This window comes from Siphateles boraxobius, unplaced genomic scaffold, assembly GCF_051911475.1.
Source record: "Siphateles boraxobius isolate OS27281-9 unplaced genomic scaffold, OSU_SipBor_1 19, whole genome shotgun sequence".
Taxonomy (NCBI): domain Eukaryota; kingdom Metazoa; phylum Chordata; class Actinopteri; order Cypriniformes; family Leuciscidae; genus Siphateles; species Siphateles boraxobius.
In genome coordinates, this window is record NW_027508799.1 from 459,405 (window position 1) to 478,849 (window position 19,445).

The 19,445-nt window shown below is 45.1% G+C and overlaps 5 non-coding genes across 5 annotated transcripts; all 5 read left to right on the forward strand.

Annotated features, from left to right (window-relative positions):
* The first annotated feature begins 6,621 nt into the window (after positions 1–6,621).
* On the forward strand, positions 6,622–6,694 carry trnaf-gaa (transfer RNA phenylalanine (anticodon GAA)). The gene has a single exon. It is a non-coding gene; the product is annotated as a tRNA-Phe (tRNA).
* Positions 6,695–7,097: 403 nt separating this feature from the next.
* trnaq-cug (transfer RNA glutamine (anticodon CUG)) lies at positions 7,098–7,169 on the forward strand. The gene has a single exon. It is a non-coding gene; the product is annotated as a tRNA-Gln (tRNA).
* Positions 7,170–12,750: 5,581 nt separating this feature from the next.
* Positions 12,751–12,823, forward strand: trnaf-gaa (transfer RNA phenylalanine (anticodon GAA)). Its single transcript has one exon. It is a non-coding gene; the product is annotated as a tRNA-Phe (tRNA).
* Positions 12,824–16,302: 3,479 nt separating this feature from the next.
* On the forward strand, positions 16,303–16,375 carry trnaf-gaa (transfer RNA phenylalanine (anticodon GAA)). Its single transcript has one exon. It is a non-coding gene; the product is annotated as a tRNA-Phe (tRNA).
* An 835-nt stretch (positions 16,376–17,210) lies between these two features.
* trnaq-cug (transfer RNA glutamine (anticodon CUG)) lies at positions 17,211–17,282 on the forward strand. The gene has a single exon. It is a non-coding gene; the product is annotated as a tRNA-Gln (tRNA).
* Positions 17,283–19,445: the final 2,163 nt, after the last annotated feature.

A 19,445-nucleotide genomic window follows, 5' to 3' on the forward strand; every position in this document is an offset into this window, starting at 1 on the left:
GTAGTACCAGCACTGATAATTTGCCTGTATCAGTATTTAAGCGAATATCATTTATTATCTTTATGAGCGCGTCCTCTGTACTGTGGTGCGGTCGGAAACCAGATTGAAAATGGTCAAAGTATCCATTCGAGCTTAAGAATTTGTTCAGCTGATTGAAGACAACTTTTTCAATGATCTTGCCTATGAAAGGAAGATTTGATATCTGTCTATAGTTGTTTAATATGGTCTTATCCAGATTGCTCTTTTTCAGGAGGGGCTTGACGACAGCAGTTTTCAGGGAGGTCGGAAAACTCCCAGAGAGAAGTGAGGCATTTACCACTTCCAGGAGATCTGCTTCTAAGCTGTGTAACACATTTTTGAAAAAAGATGTGGGAAGTGCGTCAAGGGCGCAGGTTGATGTTTTTAGTTGCTTCCAAAATTTTCCCATCAATTTCTTCGAAATCAGACATAGTGGCTACTTTCTCGTGCTGTTGTCTGATCTGCCTGACCCCAGCGCAACTCAAGGATGAGCTGATCACCTTTCTGATATTATTGATTTTCTCAGAGAAGAAAGAAGTAAACTCACTGCACTTTCTCACTGAGAGCATTTCACTGGGAATCTGGCTTGGGGGGGTTGTCAGTCTCTCTACAGTAGCAAAAAGAGTGCGCGTGTTGTTTATATTGCTGTTTATAATATTCGAGAAAAAAGTCTGTCTAGCTTTGCTTAGTTCCTTATTGAAAGCATGGAGGCTGTCTTTGTAGATGTTATAATGGACTACAAGTTTTGTCTTCCGCCACATGCGCTCTGCTTTTCTGCATTGTCTTTTCATATTTTGCACTGCTGTTGAGTTTCTCCAAGGTGCTTTTTGTCTGCCACTCTTCTTCCTGACTTTCACAGGAGCAATATCATCAATTACACTCTTAACTTTTGAGTTAAAAGAATCCCGGAGAAAATCAACAGAGTCAGCAGATATGCTTGGTGTTAAAGATATAGCCTTCATAAATAGTACACTAGTGTTCTCATTTAAGCATCTCTTCTTGACAGACACAGATCTAGCTTCAATGGCAGGAGAGATCAATATATCAAAGAAAATACAAAAATGATCAGACAGTGCTACATCCTTAATAACAATTGATGAAATGTTTAGACCCTTACTGATAAGTAAATCTAGAGTGTGTCCACGATTATGTGTGGGTCCATGTACATGCTGAGTCAGATCAAAAGTTTTTAAAACAGTTTTGATTTCTTTTGCAATATTGTTTTCTGCATTATCTATGTGAATGTTAAAATCTCCAGCAATGGCAAAGCAGTCAAACTCTGAGGAAATTGTTGATAACAGTTCTGTTAAGTTCTCAGCAAAAGCTGGAGAGTATTTTGGAGGCCTGTAAACAATGATAAGTAAAATGCGTGGAGCACCTTTTAACACAATACCGAGATACTCGAAAGACGGGTAATTCCCAAATGATATTTGCTTACATTGAGAGACATCTTTATAAAGAGCAGCTAAACCTCCGCCTCTTCTGACAGCTCTGCAGACACTCATAAAAGTAAAGTTAGGAGGGGCTGTTTCATTGAGGACTGTTGCACTGCAACTTTCTTCTAGCCAAGTTTCATTTAGCAACATAAAATCCAGGTTGTATGTGGTTATTAAGTCGTTGACTAAAAGTGATTTATTTTTAAGTGAAAGGATGTTTAAAAGTGCTAACTTAACAGTCTTACTTTTTGTCCCCACAGCAAACTTGGTATGTCGTGTAATAGGCACCAGATTAGATGGGTTTGCTGTACGGCTTTTGAAGGCCTTAGACTTTCTATCATGTAATCGAACAGCAATAGAAAAAGATACAGGCACACTGGGTTCCCGCTGGTTCTGTAAACATTTGAGAAAGTTATTGTTATCATAGCGGGGACCCGACACATATCACTGAGAGCTGGTATCAGTTGTTTTTGGTTCACCTCGAGCCGCTGGGGGAGGGTGTGGGCCCTTGCGCTGTGGCAGAGGCCGAAGAGCTCACAGGAGGAGGGAGAGGGCGAGCTGGGCCCGCAGGCTTTGGTGGTTGTGGGGCCTGGCGTTTTTTGGTTGGTATCTGGGGGCTCGCAGCAAAAGAGTGGGATAGTCTAGTTCCAGCATGCACCAGTTGTTCCATTTTCTCTGAGAAGCACAGAAGTGGAGATTCTGGAGAGAGTGATAATGTTTCCGGTGAGAGGGATTTTTGCTCTGGTGTTATTGGAGGCTGTAATATGCTGTCCTGGTTTCCCTGGCTGTTTTCCAGAAAGTCGTCTATGGGTGCTGTATCTTGGAGCAGTGCTGGTATGTCACAGTCTGTCTGTGGTGAGCTCTGTGGGCAGGGCTCAGCTGAGATTGTGTCCGTGAGCAGAGGTTGTTGTGGCTGAGTGGTGTTATCACTGTCCTTGTGTGATGTGTCAACCGCATATCCATTCAGGTGCTAAAGTGAAATCCTGTGGTCATTCATACTGTATCCAGGTGTGTGTGTGCCATTCAGGTTGAGTGGATTGGCACACATTGCAGAAGGATGACGGAGGGAGAAGTAGATATTGTCCTTTAGCACTCTTGAACCAAGTTTGTTTGGGTGGTGGCCATCCTGTTGAAACAGTTGCCTCTGACTCCAGAAAAGATTGAAGTTGTCAATAAAGTTCACTCCTTTTATATTGCAGGTTTTTTGCAGCCATGTATTAAGCCCAAGCAACCGTGAAAACCTGTTTGTTCCTCTTGCTGGGAGTGGTCCACTGATGAATGTTTGAACTTTCAGTCTTTTAAGTGTTTCAAAAAGTTCATTGAAATCCTTTTTAAGAAGTTCCGACTGCTCTTTATGAATATCATTCTTCCCCACATGAATGATGAGTCGATTTGCAGTCTTATGTTTCATCAGAATGTTCTGAAGTTCCCTGTTTACATCAGAAGTTGTTGCTTGTGGAAGGCAGCACGTTGTTGTATCCCTGCTATTAATGTTTCTGATTACGGAGTCGCCCACTATCAGAGTCCTGGGCTCGGCTGCACTGTGAGCTGAGTGCCGCTGTCTGCTCGACCTTGAGCCCCAGTTAGCATCAGTGTTAGCTACTGGCTGATTCTGTCTGTGTGCGATCACATTCATCAAATTTGGGGATTCCTCATTCATTAATACTTCAAATCTGTTCTCAAGATGTATAGGCGGTGGTAGGAGACCAGTGTTTGCAGTCCTTGTCAGAGCCGTATCTGGGGTAGAGGATGCTACTGCAGTAATATGTGATGCTCGTGACAATCTGATGTCTCGAGTGCCTTTGGGTCTCGCACCCTGTTTGTGCCATCGATTAGTAAAACGATCGGCTTGTTTCTCTACACTCAGTATGGCCTGTCGAGAAGCACTAGATTCAGTGGGAGGCTGGTCGAATAAAATAATTCTGCTTTTTTTTGTAGTAATCCAAGCGTTTGAGCACTGTGCTGATTTGCTGAAGTTAAAATTAGGTGATAAAAGGAGATAAATTATAGAAATATAAAAGCGATAGAGCAAAGCGTGGAGCAGTAAGCGAGAGCGTCCGAACAGTAGCTGAGCAGGAAGTAGTCGTCATCAGTAGTAATTATCGTCATCTTTGCAACAGGTAAGTCTATTCTTCACGACTGTATAATCGATCATTATTTATTCATAAACAGTGTTTGTTTTTACACAATTAAACATGCCAATAAAGCTAGCTGGCGTGTAATAGCACACGTTTTCTTCTGTACATGTGAACCTGCAACTTTACCATGATACATGATACATGGCATGATACCAGCAAGATTGTACCAAGAAGTGTTATTGATTTTCTTATTAATAAGTTCATCACACTATTTACAATTTGCACACAAGGCAATTCAAAGTGATTCACAGTTGTATAAAAACAATAATGCTTATGCTCATAATAATAATAATCATTAATTATTATAATATTATAATAATTAATTACATAAAAAATAAATGCTGTAGTAAAATACTTTCAGTTGGAATATGACAGCTATGTAACGTTCTGTTTATGCCTGTGTCCTTTCAGATTATGTATGCATACCCGGTTTTACGAAGAACCTCTGAGGGTCGACTCCTTATGGGGCCAACTGAGGAGGCCAATAGGAGGAAGATCGTGTTGGCAGGGAGGGCCAGGTGTAAGGAGGAGGTCCTGGCTGAGGCCACTGCCTTTGTGAGGCAGAATGGAGGGAATCCTGGAGACCAGTTCCTGGTTCTGGCTCACTGCAAGATCCAGTTTGGGAAACACCAGGGTCAGAGGTTCCTGTGGCTGCTGGAGAACTCACTGGGGTATGCCTGCTATCTGGTCAGCAGCATTTTGGGGGAGGAGGAGAGGGACAACCCGCTGTCTGACAACAAACACCTGTTCCTCAGATACACCTCGCAGATCAGGGAGGTAGGCGAGGCTGTGGAGGTGTGTCATATAAAACAGGCCATGCTGCAGGAGGCCCAGAGGACAGGAGACTCTGGATGTCTGATGGTGGAGTTTGGGGATTTTAAGGGTAGGTCAATGAAGGAGGTGTATGAGGACCCAAGCAAGGAGGCCCAGGCTATTATCATCACCTACCTGAAGAAGGCAAAGGCCGGGCCTAACACCAATATGGCCCTTTTCAAAGCATACGTGCTGAAGAGGCAGGCTCCAGCCCACGTGCCCACCACCACTGTGCCCACTGCATCTGTCCTCACTGCTGCTGTGCCCACTGCCACTGTGTCTGTTCCTCCTCCACCTACTGCCACTAAGAACAGGCCACTGCTGGCGACCAATGTGAAGGCCCTGTTGGCGTGGGGGAAGCATTTATCTGCTTCACAGCTGGCACAAAAGATTTTGTCTCCAGCCAAACCCTGTAAGTGATTTGCAAGCTTTAAAATAATTACAGTATATATTATGCAGTATATATGTCTAACGAAAATACGTGTTCAACAGCTGCAGGACCACGTGTACCACCTGTGTCTGAGTCCGCAGTCCGGAGACAGCTCTTTACATGTGGTGAGTATCACTTAACGCATACAAGTGTGTTGGTGACATGTGCTTAGTGTTTTATGTTATTTTACAGACTCTGCTGCTACGGATTTTTTTGAGGAGGAAGATGACCTGGAGATGGCAACTGTAGCCTCGCAAGCTGAGGAACAACTTCCTCAAGGTATGTAAATCTTAAACAATATTTTACAAACAATTACAAATAAAACAAAACAGTATTTTTTAAATGACATATTATTTTATTTCACAACACAGAGGAATGGCACTTCTCAGGTGTCAATCTACATTCACTCTTTGAGTGAACATCCTCAAAGGAAAAAAGATAATTTAAAGGTGTATGTAAAAGGTTTTATTTCATTTTTTATCGTAATCACTGACTAAAGCTCATTCTTGTCATCTCACACTTCCCCCACTCCCCTTGGAATAAGTGGCTGTTGTAGTGTTTGGTCTGCTTCGCTTCACACTTGGCTGATCCCATCTTTTTTTCTTCTTGTATTTCTTCTAATGGTGCTTGGATGAAAAACAGGATGATTTTCACTGCTTCCTTCCATCTTTTCATCATCATGTCATCTCTCTACTAATCGTACATGCTTTGCAGTAAACCTTGTAATCGCAGTAGCTGTCCAGCAGAGCTGAGAAAGTCATGCAGTGAAAGTCTAAAACAATAAGATAATTTCGTTGTGTTTTTTTACGCTCCAGCCACTGCAGGCTCGAGAGGCCCTGCTCCTGCCCCGGCTCGTGCTACTGCCCCTGCTCCTGCCCCTTATCCTGCTCCTCCAGCATTGTGGACCCCTGGCCAGGTGTCCCAGTCGCCTGCAGAGCTTCCTGTCCACTGGAAAGAGCAACTCCAATCTTTCCAGCAAGGCCTTCAACCCCTGTCCCTCTGCACCAGGACCATCCTCACTACAGCCACCCACAGGACTGCAGCGCCCTGCCCAGCCTCCTCTGCAGTCTCCTCCTCTGCGGCCTGCCCAGCCTCCTCTGCAGTCTCCTCCTCTGCGCCCTGCCCAGCCCCTCTGCAGTCTCCTCCTCTGCGCCCTGCTCAGCCTCCTCTGCAGTCTCCTCCACAGCCTTCTGTCCAGCCAAGTGCTGCCTCTGCTCCTGCAACATCAACTGGGTCCAGTGTTGCAGACCAGGCTCCTGTAAGTAAGCTTCTCATTATTCGTGTGCAGGTCCTGCAGCGTGATTTCCAATGACCACAAAAAAAGATGCCGCATTTCCTCTGTGCTGGAAACTTTGCACTGGCTACCTTTTAATAGTAGATTTAATCAAAAAATTGCGCTTTAAGCCATGGAAGCTGAAATGTTTGCGGCCCGGCAGCAGCAGGGAGGATGTATGTTTCGGCTCGTTGGTCTAGGGGTATGATTCTCGCTTAGGGTGCGAGAGGTCCCGGGCTCAAATCCCAGACGAGCCCATTATTAGGCTTTGCTTTTAATCTCTTCAGCCTGATTAGGGCAACCAGGATATTTGTGAGAAATTGGGGATAAAATGTGCCAGAGAGAGGCCGGTTAGCTCAGTTGCTTAGAGCGTGGTGCTAATAACGCCAAGGTGGCGGGTTTTCATCCCCGTACGGGCCACTCATTTTCTCTCTGGGACCTTCGCTCTGCTCTTCTCGAAAATGACGGGCGGTCTCCCAGACATCCCTTCTGGCTAAACCATACAAGTATCTGGCCGAAATAGCTCAGTTGGGAGAGCGTTAGACTGAAGATCTAAAGGTCCCTGGTTCAATACCGGGTTTCGGCAGAGGAACCATGTCCGCCTCTTTTAGTCTACCTGATTCCACCTAGCCTCATCGCTATCTGCCTCTCAGACAGCCAGCTAGCAGAGTGTGTTGGTTCCATGGTGTAATGATTAGCACTCTGGGCTTTGAATCCAGAAGTCTGAGTTCAAATCTCGGTGGAATCTTTTTAGGTTCTTTGCGGAAGGGAGGGAAGAAACAGAGGTGATGCGCAACTGCTGACGTGGCGGTGAAATTGGCACTCTCAAACCGAGTCGGAATTGGGGAAACATGGGCTTAAAAAGCAAAGGCTTCATTTGCTCCTTGCTATCGTGCTTCTGGACTCAATGACTTAAATCCTTGCTATCGTGCTTCTGGACTCAATGACTTAAATCTCTGCTGCTCATGGGAAAAGTTGACACACGCCAAGGTTCCATCGTGTAATGGTTAGCACTCTGGGCTCTGAATCCAGCGATCCGAGTTCAAATCTCGGTGGGACCTGCTTTTGCCAGGAATGTGTGCAGTACCTCGTTCGAAAAAACTTTTTCGGCAGCACTGAGCCGCAAGAGCTCATCTAGGTAGTGCCCCTTGAAGTGGGGCGTAAAAAGGATGGACAGCACTGGAGAATGCAGGCATCGATCCCACTACCTCTCGCTTGCGCCTACTGCTTCCTACCGATTGAGCCAAAGTAAGCCCAAAGTAAGCCCACGTGAGCCAATCGTGTTTCTCTGCTGTGGCTTACTTTTGACCAATCGCCTTTCTCTCCTGTGGCTTACTTTTGACCAATCGCGTTTCTCTCCTGGCTCTGCTCCTGTGGTTTACTTTTGACCAATCGGCGACCGCTGTTATTATCGTCATCTTTGCAATCTTTGCAACAGGTAAGTCTATTCTTCACGACTCTATAATCGATCATTATTTATTCATAAACAGTGTTTGTTTTTAGACAATTAAACATGGCAATAAAGCCAGCTAGCGTGTAAAAGCACACGTTTTCTTCTGTACATGTGAACCTGCAAGTTTACCATGATATACAGTAAAAAAAATTGTCACTACTGTCAAGATAATTAGCCGACCACTAATTAAGCTATATCCTCCTTAAACCATTTTTTTGTTGTAGTTAATTTAGTATTTTTTGTGTCATTCATTACATTATTTTGAGCACAAGAAAATTTTTACTAAAACCTTTAAAAAAAAAAGTTTAATTCATATATGTTATACTATACTATGTTATACACCAGTATACATATTTATGTTATCTTTTTAAATACTATGTTATACATATTTAAAAAGACATGAATAGGCAAAAACAAGTGTTTTTTTGTTTCAACAAATGATTCTCAACTATGTTATAAAAGATATACCAAAACGATTTGATATACCATTTTAAGTTTTAGATCTGTTTGATGATCATATTATTATGAATTGTCATAAACGCCTTTATGTTATATTTGGTGTTTCTTAGTAATCTCTGCCACAAAAGCTAAACAAAACAAAACGATTTAAGCATGGCATGATACCAGCAAGATTGTACCAAGAAGTGTAATTTATTTTCTTATTAATTAGTTCATCACACTATTTACAATTTGTACACAAGGCAATTCAAAGTGATTCACAGTTGTATAAAAAACAATAATGCTTATGCTCATAATAATAATAATCATTAATTATTATAATATTATAATAATTACTTACATAAAAAAAATGCTGTAGTAAAATACTTTCAGTTGGAATATGACAGCTATGTAACGTTCTGTTTATGCCTGTGTCCTTTCAGATTATGTATGCATACCCGGTTTTACGAAGAACCTCTGAGGGTCGACTCCTTATGGGGCCAACTGAGGAGGCAAATAGGAGGAAGATCGTGTTGGCAGGGAGGGCCAGGTGTAAAGAGGAGGTCTTGGCTGAGGCCACTGCCTTTGTGAGGCAGAATGGAGGGAATCCTGGAGACCAGTTCCTGGTTCTGGCTCACTGCAAGATCCAGTTTGGGAAACACCAGGGTCAGAGGTTCCTCAGGCTGCTGAAGAACTCACGGTGGTATGCCTGCTATCTGGTCAGCAGCATTTTGGGGGAGGAGGAGAGGGACAACCCGCTGTCGGACAACAAACACCTGTTCCTCAGATACACCTCGCAGATCAGGGAGGTAGGCGAGGCTGTAGAGGTGTATCAGAAAAAAACAGGCCATGCTGCAGGATGCCCACAGGACAGGAGACTCTTGGTGTCTGATGGTGGAGTTTGGGGATTTTAAGGGTAGGTCAATAAAGGAGGTGTATGAGGACCCAAGCAAGGAGGCCCAGGCTCTCATCACCTACCTGAAGAAGGCAAAGGCCGGGCCTAACACCAATATGGCCCTTTTCAAAGCATACGTGCTGAAGAGGCAGGCTCCAGCCCACGTGCCCACCGCCACTGTGCCCACTGCATCTGTCCTCACTGCTGCTGTGCCCACTGCCACTGTGTCTGTTCCTCCTCCACCTACTGCCACTAAGAACAGCCCACTGCTGGCGACCAATGTGAAGGCCCTGTTGGCGCGGGGGAAGCATTTATTTGCTTCACAGCTGGCACAAAAGATTTTGTCTCCAGCCAAACCCTGTAAGTGGGTAAGTTTTTTCTTTTTTCTCCAGCCACTGCAGGCTCGAGAGGCCCTCCTCCTGCCCCGGCTCGTGCTACTGCCCCTGCTCCTGACCCTTATCCTGCTCCTCCAGCATTGTGGACCCCTGGCCAGGTGTCCCAGTCGCCTGCAGAGCTTCCTGTCCACTGGAAAGAGCAACTCCCATCTTTCCAGCAAGGCCTTCAACCCCTGTCCCTCTGCACCAGGACCATCCTCACTACAGCCACCCACAGGACTGCAGCGCCCTGCCCAGCCTCCTCTGCAGTCTCCTCCTCTGCGCCCTGCCCAGCCTCCTCTGCAGTCTCCTCCTCTGCGCCCTGCCCAGCCTCCTCTGCAGTCTCCTCCTCTGCGCCCTGTTCAGCCTCCTCTGCAGTCTCCTCCACAGCCTTCTGTCCAGCCAAGTGCTGCCTCTGCTCCTGCAACATCAACTGGGTCCAGTGTTGCAGACCAGGCTCCTGTAAGTAAGCTTCTCATTATTCGTGTGCAGGTGCTGCAGCGTGATTTCCAATGACCACAAAAAAAGAGGCCGCATTTCCTCTGTGCTGGAAACTTTGCACTGGCTACCTTTTAATTGTAGATTTAATCAAAAAATTGCGCTTTAAGCCATGCAAGCTGAAATGTTTGCGGCTCGGCAGCAGCAGGGAGGATGTATGTTTCGGCTCATTGGTATAGGGGTATGATTCTCGCTTAGGGTGCGAGAGGTCCCTGGTTCAAATCCCGGATGAGCCCATATTTAGGCTTTGCTTTTAATCTCTTCAGCCTGATTAGGGCAACCAGGATATTTATATCCCGGGTTTCGGCAGAGGAACCACGTCCGCCTCTTTTAGTCTACCTGATTCCACCTAGCCTCATCGCTATCTGCCTCTCAGACAGCCAGCTATCAGGAAGTGTTGGTTCCATGGTGTAATGGTTAGCACTTTGGGCTTTGAATCCAGCGATCCAAGTTCCAATCTCAGTAGAACCTTTTTAGGTTCTTTGCGGAATGGTGGGAAAAAGCAGAGGTGATGCGCAACTGCTGACGTGGCAGTGAAATTGGCAATCTCAAACAGAGTCGGAATTGGGGAAACATGGGCTTAAAAAGCAAAGGCTTCATTTGCTCCTTGCTATCGTGCTTTTGGACTCAATGACTTAAATCTCTGCTGCTCATGGGAAAAGTTGACACACGCCAAGGTTCCATGGTGTAATGGTTTGCACTCTTGGCTCTGAATCCAGCGATCCGAGTTCAAATCTCGGTGGGACTTGCTTTTGCCAGGAATGTGTGCAGTACCTCGTTCGAAAAAACATTTTCGGCAGCACTGAGCCGGAAGAGCTCATCTAGGTAGTGCCTCTTGAAAGGGGGCGTAAAAAGGAAGGACAGCACTGGAGAATGCAGGCATCGATCCCGCTACCTCTCGCATGCTAAGCGAGCGCTCTACCATTTGAGCTAATTCCCCGCGATGATGGAGAGGAGGTGTCCATCGCTCTCAAAGACAAAGACGAGGTGCGATCACTGGCTACCTTTTAATTGTAGATCCGAGTTCAAATCTCGGTGGGACCTGCATTTGCCAGGAATGTGTGCAGTACCTCGTTCGAAAAAACATTTTCGGCAGCACTGAGCCGTAAGAGCTCATCTAGGTAGTGCCCCTTGAAAGGGGGGCGTAAAAAGGATGGACAGCACTGGAGAATGCAGGCATCGATCCCACTACCTCTCGCTTGCGCCTACTGCTTCCTACCGATTGAGCCATAGTAAGCCCAAAGTAAGCCCACGTGAGCCAATCGTGTTTCTCTGCTGTGGCTTACTTTTGACCAATCGCGTTCTCTCCTGTGGCTTACTTTTGACCAATCGTTTTTCTCTCCTGTGGCTTACTTTTGACCAATCGCCTTTCTCTCCTGTGGCTTACTTTAGATCAATCGCGTTTCTCTCCTGGCTCTGCTCCTGTGGCTTACTTTTGACCAATCGGCGACCGCTATTATTATCGTCATCTTTGCAATCTTTGCAACAGGTAAGTCTATTCTTCACGACTGTATAATCGATCATTATTCATTCATAAACAGTGTTTGTTTTTGGACAATTAAACATGCCAATAAAGCTAGCTAGCGTGTAATAGCACACGTTTTATTCTGTACATGTGAACCTGCAACTTTACCATGATATACAGTAAAAAACATGCCACTACTGTCAAGATAATTAGCCGACCGCTAATTAAGCTATATCCTCCTTAAACCATTTTTTTGTTGTTGTTAATTTAGTATTTTTTTGTGTCATTCATTACATTATTATATACATTACTCCAGCCCACGTGCCCACCACCACTGTGCCCACTGCATCTGTCCTCACTGATGCTGTGCCCACTGCCACTGTGTCTTTTCCTCCTCCACCTACTGCCACTAAGAACAGGCCACTGCTGGCGACCAATGTGTAGGCCCTGTTGGCGCGGGGGAAGCATTTATTTGCTTCACAGCTGGCACAAAAGATTTTGTCTCCAGCCAAACCCTGTAAGTGGGTAAGTTTTTTCTTTTTTCTCCAGCCACTGCAGGCTCGAGAGGCCCTGCTCCTGCCCCGGCTCGTGCTACTGCCCCTGCTCCTGCCCCTTATCCTGCTCCTCCAGCATTGTGGACCCCTGGCCAGGTGTCCCAGTCGCCTGCAGAGCTTCCTGTCCACTGGAAAGAGCAACTCCAATCTTTCCAGCAAGGCCTTCAACCCCTGTCCCTCTGCACCAGGACCATCCTCACTACAGCCACCCACAGGACTGCAGCGCCCTGCCCAGCCTCCTCTGCAGTCTCCTCCTCTGCGGCCTGCCCAGCCTCCTCTGCAGTCTCCTCCTCTGCGCCCTGCCCAGCCCCTCTGCAGTCTCCTCCTCTGCGCCCTGCTCAGCCTCCTCTGCAGTCTCCTCCACAGCCTTCTGTCCAGCCAAGTGCTGCCTCTGCTCCTGCAACATGAACTGGGTCCAGTGTTGCAGACCAGGCTCCTGTAAGTAAGCTTCTCATTATTCGTGTGCAGGTCCTGCAGCGTGATTTCCAATGACCACAAAAAAGAGGCCGCATTTCCTCTGTGCTGGAAACTTTGCACTGGCTACCTTTTAATAGTAGATTTAATCAAAAAATTGCGCTTTAAGCCATGGAAGCTGAAATGTTTGCGGCCCGGCAGCAGCAGGGAGGATGTATGTTTCGGCTCGTTGGTCTAGGGGTATGATTCTCGCTTAGGGTGCGAGAGGTCCCGGGCTCAAATCCCAGACGAGCCCATTATTAGGCTTTGCTTTTAATCTCTTCAGCCTGATTAGGGAAACCAGGATATTTGTGAGAAATTGGGGATAAAATGTGTCAGAGAGAGGCCGGTTAGCTCAGTTGCTTAGAGCGTGGTGCTAATAACGCCAAGGTGGCGGGTTTTCATCCCCGTACGGGCCACTCATTTTCTCTCTGGGACCTTCGCTCTGCTCTTCTCGAAAATGACGGGCGGTCTCCCAGACATGCCTGCTGGTTAAACCATACAAGTATCTGGCCGAAATAGCTTAGTTGGGAGAGCGTTAGACTGAAGATCTAAAGGTCCCTGGTTCAATACCGGGTTTCGGCAGAGGAACCACGTCCGCCTCTTTTAGTCTACCTGATTCCACCTAGCCTCATCGCTATCTGCCTCTCAGACAGCCAGCTAGCAGAGTGTGTTGGTTCCATGGTGTAATGATTAGCACTCTGGGCTTTGAATCCAGAAATCTGAGTTCAAATCTCGGTGGAACCTTTTTAGGTTCTTTGCGGAAGGGAGGGAAAAAACAGAGGTGATGCGCAACTGCTGACGTGGCGGTGAAATTGGCACTCTCAAACCGAGTCGGAATTGGGGAAACATGGGCTTAAAAAGCAAAGGCTTCATTTGCTCCTTGCTATCGTGCTTCTGGACTCAATGACTTAAATCCTTGCTATCGTGCTTCTGGACTCAATGACTTAAATCTCTGCTGCTCATGGGAAAAGTTGACACACGCCAAGGTTCTATCGTGGAATGGTTAGCACTCTGGGCTCTGAATCCAGCGATCCGAGTTCAAATCTCGGTGGGACCTGCTTTTGCCAGGAATGTGTGCAGTACCTCGTTCGAAAAAACTTTTTCGGCAGCACTGAGCCGCAAGAGCTCATCTAGGTAGTGCCCCTTGAAGTGGGGCGTAAAAAGGATGGACAGCACTGGAGAATGCAGGCATTGATCCCACTACCTCTCGCTTGCGCCTACTGCTTCCTACCGATTGAGCCAAAGTAAGCCCAAAGTAAGCCCACGTGAGCCAATTGTGTTTCTCTGCTGTAGCTTACTTTTGACCAATCTTGTTCTCTCCTGTGGCTTACTTTTGACCAATCGTGTTTCTCTCCTGTGGCTTACTTTTGACCAATCGCCTTTCTCTCCTGTGGCTTACTTTTGACCAATCGCGTTTCTCTCCTGGCTCTGCTCCTGTGGCTTACTTTTGACCAATCGGCGACCGCTGTTATTATCGTCATCTTTGCAATCTTTGCAACAGGTAAGTCTATTCTTCACGACTCTATAATCGATCATTATTTATTCATAAACAGTGTTTGTTTTTAGACAATTAAACATGGCAATAAAGCCAGCTAGCGTGTAATAGCACACGTTTTCTTCTGTACATGTGAACCTGCAACTTTACCATGATATACAGTAAAAAAAATTGTCACTACTGTCAAGATAATTAGCCGACCGCTAATTAAGCTATATCCTCCTTAAACCATTTTTTTGTTGTTGTTAATTTAGTATTTTTTGTGTCATTCATTACATTATTTTGAGCACAAGAAGATTTTTACTAAAACCTTTAAAAAAAAAAGTTTAATTCATATATGTTATACTATACTATGTTATACACCAGTATACATATTTATGTTATCTTTTTAAATACTATGTTATACATATTTAAAAAGACATGAATAGGCAAAAACAAGTGTTTTTTTGTTTCAACAAATGATTCTCAACTATGTTATAAAAGATATACCAAAACGATTTGATATACCATTTTAAGTTTTAGATCTGTTTGATGATCATATTATTATGAATTGTCATAAACGCCTTTATGTTATATTTGGTGTTTCTTAGTAATCTCTGCCACAAAAGCTAAACAAAACAAAACGATTTAAGCATGAAATGATACCAGCAAGATTGTACCAAGAAGTGTTATTTATTTTCTTATTAATTAGTTCATCACACTATTTACAATTTGTACAAAAGGCAATTCAAAGTGATTCACAGTTGTATAAAAAACAATAATGCTTATGCTCATAATAATAATAATCATTAATTATTATAATATTATAATAATTAATTACATAAAAAAAATGCTGTAGTAAAATACTTTCAGTTGGAATATGACAGCTATGTAACGTTCTGTTTCTGCCTGTGTCCTTTCAGATTATGTATGCATACCCGGTTTTACGAAGAACCTCTGAGGGTCGACTCCTTATGGGGCCAACTGAGGAGGCCAATAGGAGGAAGATCGTGTTGGCAGGCAGGGCCAGGTGTAAAGAGGAGGTCCTGGCTGAGGCCACTGCCTTTGTGAGGCAGAATGGAGGGAATCCTGGAGACCAGTACCTGGTTCTGGCTCACTGCAAGATCCAGTTTGGGAAACACCAGGGTCAGAGGTTCCTGTGGCTGCTGAAGAACTCACTGTGGTATGCCTGCTATCTGGTCAGCAGCATTTTGGGGGAGGAGGAGAGGGACAACCCGCTGTCTGACAACCAACACCTGTTCCTCAGATACACCTCGCAGATCAGGGAGGTAGGCGAGGCTGTGGAGGTGTATCATATAAAACAGGCCATGCTGCAGGAGGCCCAGAGGACAGGAGACTCTGGATGTCTGATGGTGGAGTTTGGGGATTTTAAGGGTAGGTCAATGAAGGAGGTGTATGAGGAACCAAGCAAGGAGGCCCAGGCTCTCATCACCTACCTGAAGAAGGCAAAGGCCAGGCCTAACACCAATATGGCCCTTTTCAAAGCATACGTGCTGAAGAGGCAGGCTCCAGCCCACGTGCCCACCACCTCTGTGCCCACTGCATCTGTCCTCACTGCTGCTGTGCCCACTGCCACTGTGACTGTTCCTCCTCCACCTACTGCCACTAAGAACAGGCCACTGCTGGCGACCAATGTGAAGGCCCTGTTGGCGCGGGGGAAGCATTTATTTGCTTCACAGCTGGCACAAAATATTTTGTCTCCAGCCAAACCCTGTAAGTGATTTGCAAGCTTTAAAATCATTACAGTATATATTATGCAGTATATATGTCTAACGAAAATACGTGTTCAACAGCTGCAGGACCACGTGTACATCCTGCGTCTGAGTCCGCAGCCCGGAGACAGCTCTTTACATGTGGTGAGTATCACTTAACGCATACAAGTGTGTTGGTGACATGTGCTTAGTGTTTTATGTTATTTTACAGACTCTGCTGCTACGGATTTTTTTGAGGAGGAAGATGACCTGGAGATGGCAACTGTAGCCTCGCAAGCTGAGGAACAACTTCCTCAAGGTATGTAAATCTTAAACAATATTTTACAAACAATTACAAATAAAACAAAACAGTATTTTTTAAATGACATATTATTTTATTTCACAACACAGAGGAATGGCACTTTTCAGGTGTCAATCTACATTCACTCTTTGAGTGAACATCCTCAAAGGAAAAAAGATAATTTAAAGGTGTATGTAAAAGGTTTTATTTAATTTTTTATCGTAATCACTGACTAAAGCTCATTCTTGTCATCTCACACTTCCCCCACTCCCCTTGGAATAAGTGGCTGTTGTAGTGTTTGGTCTGCTTAACTTCACACTTGGCTGATCCCATCTTTTTCTCTTCTTGTATTTCTTCTAATGGTGCTTGGATGAAAAACAGGATGATTTTCACTGCTTCCTTCAATCTTTTCATCATCATGTCATCTCTCTACTAATCATACATGCTTACAAGATCAAGGGTTCGATCCCCGTACGGGCAACTCATTTTCTCTCTGGGACCTTCGCTCTGCTCTTCTCAAAAATGACTGGCGGTCTCCCAGACATGGCTGCTGGCTAAACCGCACAAGTACCTGGCTGAAATAGCTCAGTTGGAAGGGCGTTAGACTGAAGATCTAAAGGTCCCTGGTTCAATCCCGGGTTTCGGCAGAGGAACCACGTCTGCCTCTCTTAGTCGAGGCGGTCCATTGACCAAACGCCAGCTCTTATCCACCTGATTCCACCTAGCCTCATCGCTATCCGCCTCTCAGACAGCAGGGTGTGTTTGTTCCATGGTGTAATGGTTAGCACTCTGGGCTTTGAATCCAGAGTTCAAATCTCGGTGGGACCTGCATTTGCCAGGAATGTGTGGAGCACCTCGTTCGAAAAAACATTTTCGGCAGCACTGAGCCGCAAGAGCTCATCTAGGTAGTGCCCTTTGAAGGGGGGCGTAAAAAGGATGGATAGCACTGGAGAATGCAGGCATCGATCCCGCTACCTCTCGCATGCTAAGCGAGCGCTCTACCATTTGAGCAAATTCCCCTCGATGACGGAGAGAAGGTGTCCATCGCTCTCAAAGACAAAGACGAGGCGCGATCCCTAGCACGTGTGCAGGTCCTGCAGCGTGATTTCCAATGACCACAAAAAAACAGGCCGCATTTCCTCTGTGCTGGCAACTTTGCACTGGCTACCTTTTAATTGTAGATTTAATCAAAAAATTGCGCTTTGAATCCAGCGATCCGAGTTCAAATCTCGGTGGAACCTTTTTAGGTTCTTTGCGGAAGGGAGGGAAAAAACAGAGGTGATGCACAACTGCTGACGTGGCGGTGAAATTGGCACTCTCAAACCGAGTCGGAATTGGGGAAACATGGGCTTAAAAAGCAAAGGCTTCATGTGCTCCTTGCTATCGTGCTTCTGGACTCAATGACTTAAATCCTTGCTATCGTGCTTCTGGACTCAATGACTTAAATCTCTGCTGCTCATGGGAAAAGTTGACACACGCCAAGGTTCCATGGTGTAATGGTTAGCACTCTGGGCTCTGAATCCAGCGATCTGAGTTCAAATCTCGGTGGGACCTGCTTTTGCCAGGAATGTGTGCAGTACCTCGTTCGAAAAAACTTTTTCGGCAGCACTGAGCCGCAAGAGCTCATCTAGGTAGTGCCCCTTGAAGGGGGGCGTAAAAAGGATGGACAGCACTGGAGAATGCAGGCATCGATCGCACTACCTTTCGCTTGCGCCTACTGCTTCCTACCGATTGAGCCAAAGTAAGCCCAAAATAAGCCCACGTGAGCCAATCGTGTTTCTCTGCTGTGGCTTACTTTTGACCAATCGCGTTCTCTCCTGTGGCTTACTTTTGACCAATCGTGTTTCTCTCCTGTGGCTTACTTTTGACCAATCGCCTTTCTCTCCTGTGGCTTACTTTTGACCAATCGCGTTTCTCTCCTGGCTCTGCTCCTGTGGCTTACTTTTGACCAATCGGCGACCGCTATTATTAGGCAAGGCAAGGCAAGTTTATTTATATAGCACATTTCATACACAATGGTAATTCAAAGTGCTTTACATAGAAGAAATTAAAATAATCAAAAGAAATCAGAATAATTAAAACAGTTTGGAATAAAAGATAAAATACAGAAATAATCAAATGAAATCAGAATAATTAAAACATAAAATAAAATACAGTGCAAACAGTCGGACGAACAGTGGCACAGTGCTCATTCAGTAAATGCACAGTTAAACAGATGTGTTTTGAGACTGGATTTGAATGTGACTACTGTAGGAGCACATCTGATCTCTTCTGGAAGCTGGTTCCAGCTGCGGCTGGCATAGTAGCTAAAAGCAGACTCGCCATGCTTAGAGTGAACCCTTGGTATTTCTAGCCGATGTGATCCTAATGATCTGAGTGATCTGTTGGGTTTATATTCACTGAGCATATCTGCAATGTATTGAGGTCCTAGCCCATTGAATGATTTATATACCAGTAATAATACTTTAAAATCAATCCTAAATGTAACTGGCAGCCAGTGTAAAGACCTGAGGACTGGTGTGATGTGTTCATATTTTCTGGTTCTGCTCAGAATCCTAGCAGCAGCGTTCTGTATGAGCTGCAACTGTCTTATGGTCTTTTTGGGAAGGCCAGTGAGAAGTCCATTACAATAATCCACCCTACTGGTGATGAAAGCATGCACAAGTTTTTCTAAGTCTTGACTGGAAACAAAGCATCTAAATCTTGCAATATTTTTCAGGTGATAATATGCTGATTTAGTTATTGCTTTGACATGACTACTGAAACTAAGGTCTGACTCTAGAGACACACCCAGATTCCTGACTTGCTTTTTAGTTGTTTGACCCCTAGACTGAAGGTATGCGTTCACCTTGAGAACTTCATCTTTGTTTCCAAACGCAATGACTTCAGTTTTGTCTTTGTTTAACTGAAGAAAGTTTTGGCACATCCAATTGTTTACTTCATCAATGCATTGGCAAAGGGAGTCAATGGGGCTGTAATCGTTAGGCGATAGGGATAAGTAGAGCTGTGTGTCGTCTGCATAGCTATGGTAAGCGATTTGGTTCTTTCTCATTATTTGGCTCATTGGGAGCATGTACAGGTTGAATAGGAGTGGCGCAAGAATTGAGCCTTGAGGGACTCCGCATGTCATGGATGTCCACTCAGACTTATGGTCTCCTATACTCACATAATAACCTCTGCCTCCTAAGTATGACCTGAACCATTTTAGGACTATCCCAGAAAGCCCGACCCAGTTTTCCAGCCTGTCAAGAAGTATTTTGTGATCGACAGTGTCAAATGCAGCACTGAGGTCGAGTAGTACCAGCACTGATAATTTGCCTGTATCAGTATTTAAGCGAATATCATTTATTATCTTTATGAGCGCGGTCTCTGTACTGTGGTGCGGTCGGAAACCAGATTGAAAATGGTCAAAGTATCCATTCGAGCTTAAGAATTTGTTCAGCTGATTGAAGACAACTTTTTCAATGATCTTGCCTATGAAAGGAAGATTTGATATCGGTCTATAGTTGTTTAATATGGTCTTATCCAGCTCTTTTTCAGGAGGGGCTTGACGACAGCAGTTTTCAGGGAGGTCGGAAAACTCCCAGAGAGAAGTGAGGCATTTACCACTTCCAGGAGATCTGCTTCTAAGCTGTGTAAAACATTTTTGAAAAAAGATGTGGGAAGTGCGTCAAGGGCGCAGATTGATGTTTTTAGTTGCTGTACGGTTTCTTCCAA